Source organism: Python bivittatus, unplaced genomic scaffold, assembly GCF_059951505.1.
Source record: "Python bivittatus isolate LINGU-HERP-01145 unplaced genomic scaffold, Pbiv_v1 ctg000700_np1212, whole genome shotgun sequence".
NCBI lineage: Eukaryota > Metazoa > Chordata > Lepidosauria > Squamata > Pythonidae > Python > Python bivittatus.
This window is the reverse complement of record NW_028277098.1, coordinates 25941592-25952604: the sequence shown is the minus strand read 5'-3', so window position 1 is coordinate 25952604 and position 11013 is coordinate 25941592. Positions and strand designations below refer to the sequence as shown.

Here is an 11013-nt window from a genome sequence, read left to right as displayed (position 1 = left end):
TGGTCTACCATGAAGGGCTGACAATGGCAGTACTTGATCCTTGGACTGACTACTCAGGTATACAAGAGAGGGCATCTGCTTGTTGATTATGCTCACTGGGATTATATGTTGAAGTTGAACTGGGCAGAAACAGTGACCACTATATGTACCGTTGATTTAATTTATGCATAGTCTGTAGGTGTTCCAGATTCTGGTGATTGGTTCAGACTTCAACAGAGTCTGAACCCCTCCAGGTGGTGTTGCCAAACCTCAAAAGCCACTTTAATGGCAAGGAGCTCTTTGTCTCAGATTATATAGTTTCTTTTTACTGGTGTGAGCAAAATTACAGATTCTGGAGGATACTGATTATCTAGATCCATGGCTGTATGGCCCAGGCATGGGACAGAAACCTCATTGGTCACTCTCATGGATGACCTGTGGCAGACTTGAATGATGGGAGTATGACCATTCTTTTCTTACTGGACTTCAAAACTATTAACCACAGTATTCATCTGAACCAGGATTTCAAGGGAGTTTCAAGGGAGCGGGTAAGTCTAGCTGATAGTGTCAGAAGGAGAGAGGCTGAGCCCACAAACACTCCCGTACACAGTATCCTGCATATATTTTCCTCTTTTTCTCTGTTCTTTGTTCTTCCCTAGATTGTGCCCTTCATTTATTTTCACAAGAAGAAAGGAACATAGCCAGATGATGAAGGGTTGCTGCCTATTCCCTCCAGACTTCAGAGCAGAAAAGCAGGTCACAGAAAGTCTTACCTTCAGTTGCCCCTGTGTTACTGATATCATTCAATCAAGTTGCACCACACAAGGATGCCACAAAGGAACCAGGATAGCAGATGCAGCAGCCACATCTCTTTCACTATGTAGTTCAGTTGCTCCTGTTTACTTCTATTCCCTTTTTCCTCATCTGGGACTCCCCTCAGGACTTGCCTTGGCCAGCAGTTCTGCTATCTCTACTCACCCCCAGATCTTCTCCTATCTCAGTTTGCTCAGCAAGCTTTCCAATCAGCAAGCTCCCCTTGCTTTACATGGCCCAATGCTCCCTGGGACGAACAGGGTCAGAAACTGCTTGAAAGGGGCCTGGGACATTGCCCTTGTAGGCCCCCCTCTGAGTTGCTCTGGTTACTCTATGCATGCCCTTTTTATCAGCTATAGCAAGTATTAGTAGTTGTGAAGAATTACTGCTTCTTGAAAGAAGGAAAATAAAAGGCTATAAGAGTTTGCTTCCACCAATTTTTTATATGGAAGTAAGAGTTAGGGTACGTCAGTGGGAATGAGATATTTGAGAAGTGTACGTGGTAAAACAAGAAGAGATAGGGCCAGGAATAAATATGAATTGAATACAAAAGTGAGTGACCAGTATGGAAGAAGTATGTTGTGATGATTACTCAAGTAGAGAGAATGAGGATCAAACTGCAAACCAAATCTCTGAAGGAGAAGTGAATGCTTTGACAGCAAGACTGGGAAAGTCATAGGTGGAACTGAGTTTCTGAAAAGAGAGAGAGGTAAGTACATTAAAGAACAAAAGGCAACATATGAAGTATTGTATCAATCTGATCGAAGCAAGGATGGTTTGCATGGATGGAACAATATAGAGAAGTATAGTGAATGGTAATGTGTTAACTAGTTCTAACTATATTTCCTTTTCTTTTTCTTTTTCTTTTTCTTATTCTTATTTAATATTTTCTTATTCTTCTTTAATATTTTTGGCTTAGTATTTCTCATTCCCTTTCTTCACTCTAAATGCAGAAAATAATGCTGTTTAGCCTGAAAGGGAATTACTTGATGGGTATCTATGCAACACCCTACCGTGAATTTCCTTTACTGGACTCTTGTGTTTGTTGTAGTCTGAGTGTAGTCATAAACCTCACTTCTTAGTTCATTAGTCTGCCATTTTGACTTGCTGGAATCTATCTTGGTTTTCAGATTAAATAAACTCATACCAAAGTACATGCTAATTGTTTGTTTGTGGGAGTTGAGTCAACAGTGACTGCTAGATGGCAGGGTTGTGACTCATTAGCTCATCTAGATCCTTTTTCTTCTTTTGTTTAAAAGCCTTTTGGCTCTATAATTCAAGAAGTGGACACTGGGAGATCAAACTGAGTTTCAGAGAATTTTCAGATTGATGTTGTCCCATTATTAAAACTGGTGCAATTTTAACAATCCATTTAATTTGAGTTCTTGGAGGATTAAGAAAAGGGGGAAGACCCAATAATGTCACAATGAGTTATAAAGTTATAATAACAATAATAACAGAAATAAAAAATAACTTTTGATTTCCATCCAGGTTGGGGATAGTGGAAGCATTCTTGTCTTTCTTGTGCTGCTTTTAAAACTTGTTCAAAAAATTGAGGGAAAAATCTAGCACCTGGGATTTAAAATCCATGTTGCTGAAGGAAAAGAATACTCTTTTCCTTCAGCAAGAATACAAGAATGTTTTTTTGTTTTCTCTTTTAATGTGTTCCCCTTTAAGACCAATTTAAAAAAAAAATGTTTTGGAACTGCTTTTCACCCACCTCTCTTTATGCATAATTGGGCAGATTTATTTATAACTGTTTTTATTTATTAGATTTCCCTCCCACTTTTATATTTGGTCAACTCAAGGAGAACCATATTTTAAAAACTGCAGTTCTCCTCCTGTGTAGTTTGAGCCTGAAAAGTCTGAAGTAGGTTGTTTAAACACACATAGTGGGATCCATGTTTAATAAAATTCCTGCATTATTCACTAATGATATGCTGGGGTCTTGTAGTTTGTATCCCTGAACACAGTCTTATTAAAGTCAAAAGCATCTGCTTTTATTTAAGTCAGGTTATGACTTTAACTCTCTCTCTCAGACACAAAAGCAAACACCCCATCATCTCCAAAAGAGCATACTCATTTAAGCCTGGAAATTTCTCTTTAAAATAAAGGCATTATCTTGCATAACGTTGTCTTGAACCACAACTACAAATGAAGTTTTGCCTCTGAAAATCAGCATAAAGAACTAGCCATCCTCAATATTTGTTTTCTTCTGAGCCCTGCACAAAGACACCAGCACCCTGACAGTCAAGTAATGACTAAAATCTTCACTCATCCAGGAAATAAAAACATCAGAAACAATTTAAAATGGTTTTGGCATCCTCTTTGAAATGGGCTTTGGCATATAGACTGTTCCATCACATCAGGATTTTTTTTCCAACAGCAGAAACAAAGAAAACCCATGCAAAGGCCACACATTTGTGTACTTCAAAATAATTTAGGGTGAGACCATAATTCATAGGGTGACACCATAAGAATATATCTTGACAGGGGATTTAAAGGAGACCCCTAATTCTTGGAGTGCTATTCTAACACTAATTTATTTTCCTTCACAATAGTTTACCATCATGAGGACTGCTTGCTGGAGTCAAGCGGGGCCCGTAGAGTTTAGTGTTTGTTATTCAGTAATCAGATGCTTCTGAAAGTTAAGAAGCAAAGCGTGAAACCACAGCCATTTGTTCCTTCTTCCTCTAGGATCAATTAAAGTGAGGTATATATCACTTTACTAAGACCCTTAACTGCTCTGAGAAAAAGCTTCTGAGAGTTTTATTCCTGGTAAATCTAATTTTTCTTTTTCTTCCTGTGAGGAAGCCCAAGCAGGTACCAAAGGAAAATAGAATGATATACAGTATCTGAATTGCTCCAAAGAACAATAGGAAATTTTAACATAATCTAAGCTCGAAACAATCATTCTGGGATGTTGGAATGAAATATTCTGTTACTGAGATTTGTCCCGAGCCTTGATTTTCTCTTGAGTTCAGGACAAAACCGGCTTCTTTTGATCCAAGTTACGTTAAGTATTCTGTTACTTCCTGACTCCCCTGTTGTTGTTTTTTTCTTCTTCTTCTCCAAGCCGTTTTGTCTTTGAGACTCATTAGCTAATAAAACAACAAGTACAGATTGCACTCTTGCTGTCCCTGGGTGGAACTAGTTGAAGAGAGTAGGGAGAAGCAATTTGAGGCATTAAAAAACCCGATGCCTCTCTTTTAGGTACGTGCACTACTGTTTTTAAGTTCTTCATAATGGTGAAATCAGACTTCATGGGGTATAATGCAAGGTACTAACTTTTTGCATTCTTCCTCTTATATGTTTTTTTCAGACATGTGAACAAATGCAAGAGTATACCCTTTGCAACAGAACTGTTGTGCTACTGAGATGCTAAATCACAAATGATGGTATGTTGCATTGCCCATAATGTGCCTAAGAAAGAATCCATTAACTAGAGAAGTGTATCATTTTTGCTGTTATATTGTTTATGGGTTGTGTTGAAGTGAATCCATTGCAATTGCTAGCTTTTCATTGGACCAATTTTATGGCTATTTGTGCAGTTAGAGACTATAGAAAGTGTGCTGAATTGTTGTCTCCATTGTTTGCAAAGGGTATTTGTATATTTAACTTAAAAAAAAATCCTTGACCACTTTTTAAATTATAGTCCCAGTACATTGGGATGGTACTAAACTGGGAAAAGCTGATTCAATGTGAATATCTATCTGCACATTTTGAATCTGGGATGGGAGAAGCCCAAAGTTAGCTTATATTTATTAGTTTTTATCAAATTTATAGAGCCACCTCAATCTTAGTTAAAGTTTCTTTGTAGTCAAAGGCCAAAACCAAACATATTATAATACAGTATGGTGCAATGCAATCAGATTAAAAACAAGGAGGAAAACAGGAAACTAAAGGATTATTTAAATTAGAATGGTTTATAAATTGTATTTACAATCAGAAAACAAAGCACAGAAGGAAAAACTAAGGTACTGACTATATTAAAGCAGTCAGGAGAATAAAGAGCATTTAAAAAGAGAGAGAGGAAGCAGTTTATGGAAAACAAATTAAAGAAGATTGCTAGACAATTAATCATCTTGCAATAATAGCTATTGCAAGAAATTTGGCATCCCTTCTAGAGGTATTTGCTGTACTGTCAGCTAAAAGAAAGTAAGTGATCTCCTTGCCTGGTCTTGCATGATGGTGAGTCAGAAGAGGAGTTATTAAATGTGTGTGCTATATTACGTAAAAAGAAGATATGTGGAACTGTTTCTGTTTCTTCTAGGACCATAGGCAAAGCTATTCTTGGAGTGGAATATTTTGAAAGCTACTTTCTAAAAGGGAGGAAGGCAAAAAGTTATAATGAGCAAGAGTTTCTTGTAAGAAGGAGAGAGGACGTTTGGTAAGCAATTTGCACGAATGGTTTCCCAAGCATCCCCATGGTATACCAAGGAGAGATTTTGGACAAGTCCTGCTGAATAACAGCCCACAATTTCAGATCTAACCAGTCTTTTTGGACTTGGGGAGATCAAATAGTGAGCTGAACAATTGCAATACTTTAGGTCAGCCAAAATCTCTTTCATCCATGTGTAAATGTAGTTGTCCTGCAAGATCAAGGAGACCAGGGTATTATCAGAGGAGTGTAATTTAATCCCTAATTTCAGGAGACATAATTGCATACAAGTCTGTAGAGAAAGTAGCCCAGATATCAATTGTATCTGATGTTTGTAACCACATCAAGGTACTTGGAGCAAAGCCTTTAAACATTTGGACTGAACTGCCTCAGTAGGATTTTGGTCATGATAGTAGCAAATCATAGTAGCTAATGACCTTGGCTCTAAAGATGTTTATAACCTCTAGGATATGAATATTTCCACTGTGATGGCAAAATGAAGGATGGCCTTTGAAAGCCTGTGAGCCTCAGTAGTAATGGCTCTCTGTTATTTATTCCAGGTGGCTAAAGCATGGAAAACGCCTCTAGGTATCTGGATATCCCAGTTTGCTTGCTCCTGAAGCCATCACTATTCCAAGAGTGCTGATGAGGAATGGTTTGTTTAATGAAAGTGACTACTTTTCTTTTTGTTATAGTTGATGATGAGTTTCTCCACTTCACAATACTGGGCAGGAGTATGAAGATTTTGTCTCAGTCCATTTCTGTTAGAGAGAGGGCTGCTGCATCATCAGCATGGAAAAGCAGTGATACAGATCTGTTGTTCAAAATAGGGGGTATAATTCAGATTTTGTCAATTCTTGTACAAATTAATTGATATAAACATTAAAAAGGAATGGTACCAATAAAGCAACATTGTTTCACCTCTTTAAGGACCTGAATTACAGGTGAAAGGTGACTTATGCTGTTTCAGTGAACCTGCATAGTTTTATGGAGTTTCATGGTCAGCAGCCAATTTATTCCCCAAGGACTGAGTAACATGTCACCAATAAATCAATAAAGGGGACATAAAGGGTACTATATGGATGGCTAGATTATCCTTCTATTAAACAATGTAAAGTCAAGGGCTGATTGTCTCTTTCTGAAACGCTTTCTCTTCCACCAGAGTCTTATCCTGCACCATCATTCAAACGTTTTTCTAAGGAGATTCCTAGCACTGAAAGATAGTTTAGAGGTTTTCCAGGATCTTCCTATCTCCCTTTCTGTACATTGGGATTATAGTATATCTACTCCAGTCTTCAGGGATCTGACAGGAAGAATGATGCCAAAACTGGGACCCATTAATCCCTGTTCACCTTAGCCAATCAATCTGCTCTCACTGCTTTACCGTTTTTGACTTGTGTGATTAATTTAGTGATCTTGGATGGGAACACTTGATCTGACATTGGAACAAAAAATCAATAGGGTAAGAGCCACAGGCTCATTGCTACATATGGCATGAAAATATTTAGTTCATATCTCAGAGACTACTGAGGGGTGGAGTTTACCAGAGGCCTTGAAAAGAGGGAGCAACAAAGTGCCAAAATAAAATAGAATTCTTTCTGCTTGCTATCAGAAACATATAAACTTGCTATAAACAAATTTCTGCCAGTTGTGCCCCTGTATTCTGGAGCTTCCCACTTTTTGGTCAAACCTGACTCTTTTCTTTTCAAGAACATGATGAGTTGGAACCTCTATAAGCCCTAAAACTTTCAAACTAATTGATTCTGGTAATCACATATTCATGTTCAAACCATTGCTTGAAGAACTGCTTGACACTCTGAATCATAGGTGGAATTTGGGTTTGAAAGATCTCCTGAATGTTATTTGTTAGCAGGCTAAAATTACAGAGTATCTGAAGCACAGTGTATGGCACCGATGGAAAGCTGATGAGCAGTGGCCAAATTCAAGAAATGCAGACTAGTACTTTCAATCTTCTTAGACCACTCAACCCTTAAAATCCTATCCAGAAGAAGTGTTGGCTGAAGAATTTAGGTCCTGCCTATGAGGGAAGCAATTGTCTAATTTCAAAGTGAGTGAAAGGTAGTTACTGTTGGGTTGTATAATAATTTGAAAACAGATATGCATTAGGCTGGATGATGACAGATAGAAGTCAGTTATTTGGGCACCTCACACATGCTGGTACAGGTAATCCTCACTTAACGACTGTTCATTTAATAATGGTTCCAAGTTACAACTGTCAGGTTCGGTCAGCACGGGGCTTCAGGGAAGCACGGGGCTTCAGGGAAGCTCGCAGCCAGACCACGCGGAATCCACCGGCGGTAGCTAGCGGGGAAAAGAACTGAAAGCGCCGCTAATTAACGGGCCACCTGCGCCCAGCCAAACAGGAAAACTGCAGCGGAAGCTTTTAACTATAAACTGATAGCGGCGCGAGCCAGCAATGAACGGGGCCGCAGGCAGCGAAACAAGATCGCAACGCAGCACAGAACCCGCGGGCTTGCACGTAACGGGAGGAACCAACCCAGCCGGAGGGGGACTGGCAATCAAGGACAATGGACCCTGACCGATCCTGCCATCATGAACAATCAAGGGGGATTATTGGGGGCCGATAATCCGCAGCTGCAACGTGATTGCGGGGCGGGAAAAAAGCGCGGGAAGGGGGGAATATAACAAGTGATGCAATTGTACCAAGCCAGTCCTGGCTTTGCTTGTGACTACTACGTTACGCATGAGTAAACCTTCTTTGTGAACCACACGTGTCACGAGAGTTTCTCTGTCGAACGGGGCAAACCTTACAACAACGACCTCGGAAAAAATGCTTTACAACCTGTATTTGCACTTATGACCATGGCAAACCATTGCACCAACCTCCTGCGGTCGCGTGATTGCGATTTGCAACCTTTTTTATGATGGTCGTTAAGCGAATCATGTGGTCGTTAAGCAAATTCCAGCAAAAAAACCTCCATTGGAGAAGCCAGATTCACTTAATGACCCTGTGATTTGCTTAATGATCATGTGATTCGCTTAATGGCCATCATAAAAATGGTAATAAAATCAGGTCCAGTCACATGGTGACTTGCTTAATGGGCACCTCACTTAACAACCAATTTTCTGGTCCCTATTGTCATTAAGTGAGGACTGTGTGTACTTAGCTTTAATTTAGGCCAGAAACCAAAAAATAGATTTCTATATTGTGCTCAAGAGGAAACAGATAACAGAAGGAGATTGGTGATAATCTATCAGCTGTATATAAAAATAGAGTAGAACAGTATTTCTTAAATTGTTTTCTCTCAGGACCCCTTCTTGCTTTTAAAAATTATGGAGGACCCCAAAAGAGCTTTTGTTTGTATGGGTTATATTTATTAATATTTACTGTATTAAAAATTAAAATTGACACATTCACTGCCACTACTAGTTATCATGATTCTTTGATGGGATTTTAATATTGTATTATTTTTCAACACAGACTGGCAAATAATTGTGATTTTGGGGACCCCCAAGAGGGTCTTTGAGAAAAACTGGAATAGTTTTTTTTTTTTTTTTTCAAAAAGGTAAAAGATATATCTGGAAGTTCAGGCCCTTAAACAATACAAGAAGCGAACCCAGAGCCCTTTAATAGCAATTGCAACCAAGCAAACTTGGTACAGTATCTTCCTGGAAATTTTAGTGGAAACGTTAGGAAGTACACAGCAAATGTCTTTCATTTTGGCCAGCTGCACAGTGAATAAGCTCTAGGGTTCTGAGCTCTACATGCCAAGCACAACAGAGGGGGCAATGAAGTGAACCATTTTAATTACTTGCACGGGTTCATTTATTCTGTGTGATATTAAAAATGGGACCCCTCCCCCCCAGAAAAAGGCACATGATTGGCAGTGGTCTTCTTCCATGTGGAAGTAAACATAGCAGCCAGAGTAAGCTGTGCTGGTGATTCGCTGTCTTCTTAGCCAATGTTTCAGGTAACAGATTCTCATTCAAGCTGTTATAGAGTTCTAATTCAACTTCTAACCAAAGAAGTGCATTTGGAGTGGAGCAGGAGACCTGATGAATTTGAACTGGATGGTTTCAAAGTATGAATATTAGTATATGTACAGACTTGTGCACCAAACAAATACATTCAGCGCCATAGCAGCTACAATAGTGATATGTTCCCTTTGCAGCTGGCAACTCTAGTGCTGCATTGATGACTTTGTGAGCTCAGATTGTGACCTCTTGAGTTTGCTATCCAGGAAGTGGACAATTGGAAAAAGTTACCTAGGTATTTAAATAACTTTGCTGTGCATCCCAGGAACTCTGATTTCTCTTCAGATCACATAGACCTTTAGCCTTTTACCAAAGATTTCTGTGGGGAGGAAGCCATACACTGAATAAGGATTCAGTAAATGTCCTCATAGTTTATGCAGATTTCCTCTCTTTTTCTCTGAACATTCGGTTTAATCCCAACCATCAAAAGGCAAAAGGAAATGTATGCCAAGCATGGAGACTGAAGGCAGTTACAAAGGATTATTTTTTAACTCTAGAAAAACTTCTAGATGAAAAGAGAAAAAAGGCCACCATTACTGCAAAAGGACCCTTTGAAAGTTGATAAAAGTTTGCTCTCCATTTCTTACCACTGTCATCATCCATGGCCTTTTCATGTGAGAAATGGAACATATGGAAGATCACAGTGCTGCACAAAATTGCAGGATGCATTTTTTCTAATACAGTATAATCTTGTTCACCTGCCCCCACCTTCATTTAGTCACTGATCCAGGAGCAAACATGCCTTTCAAGCCATAAAATTAGCACTTGATTTAATACTCTTGAAGAAACCTAAGGGAGTTATTTCACTTGATATATCATCAGAGTCAGTCGGTCAGGAGACAATGAATGAATGTGCGAAGAAGCCTCGGAGAACTTCCCTTATAGAGTTGAGGAAACCCAGCAATTCTGAGTGGCTTGGAGAATTGTCCAAATGGTTTTAGAGGAACTACTGGGCAGCTAGGACGTGGGCTGTGACAACAGCAGCAGCAGCAGCTGTGGAGTGTATTTATCGTTAGATCATAACAAACACCTTGTGCTTTCACATCCACTGTCACTAACTTTTCTCAAGAAGGAACCCAACCGGCTGAATTGCTGAACTGCACTGTAAAGTAACACACCGATGGTATCACCCTTTGACCCAATTCTTTTCCACGCCCACCCCTGTTTTCTTTAAATACACAGAACTGTGCACAAGCGCTAGGCAGAGGTGGTTTGGCTGCAGAAAGAGGGAGCATTTTGTATCATACAGGGGTACAAATATCTGCTAGACCAAAAGTGCCCTTGCTTTTTATCATTGCTGAGTTGCAGTAAATATCAGCTCATGGACGTTACAGGGAGAAAGATGATTGTTTATGGCCTTGTATATTTTGTCTGGTGGCGCATCTTGTCCAAGGCCAGATGACACGGAGGTGATTCTTGGTTTTGCCACACCGTTTATATTAGCAAAATACACACAAATACTTAGTTTTTTGGGGTTTTTTGGTTTGTTTGCTTGTTTTCAGGCTATTAGTCTGGTTTTCTTCTAATATTTCAACTAAGAGAACTGAGCACAGAGAAGTTATATTTAAGCAAAGTTTGTTTGGTCTAAAGTATAAATTTTATACATGCAGGCACAAACATACTAATAAAAGACAGGTAGTTCTGTAATTGAATCACAAAGAGTGTTCCATTGTCTGCATTGTTCTCTATTTTCTCATGGCCCTTTTTTCCTTTTTTTCTCCAAATGTTCAATTTTCTTCATATCTTAGCAAATAATTCTCTTTTCTTTTGAGGCTAGGCAGTTATCCATTAAAATTTGTCTCAGAAGTAGCGCTTAGCATCTT

General features: G+C 39.1%; 1 pseudogene; it reads left to right on the top strand.

The window, feature by feature from the left end:
- The first annotated feature begins 9456 nt into the window (after window positions 1–9456).
- On the top strand, window positions 9457–9566 carry LOC112540628 (U5 spliceosomal RNA; annotated as a pseudogene).
- The last annotated feature ends 1447 nt before the right edge of the window (window positions 9567–11013 follow it).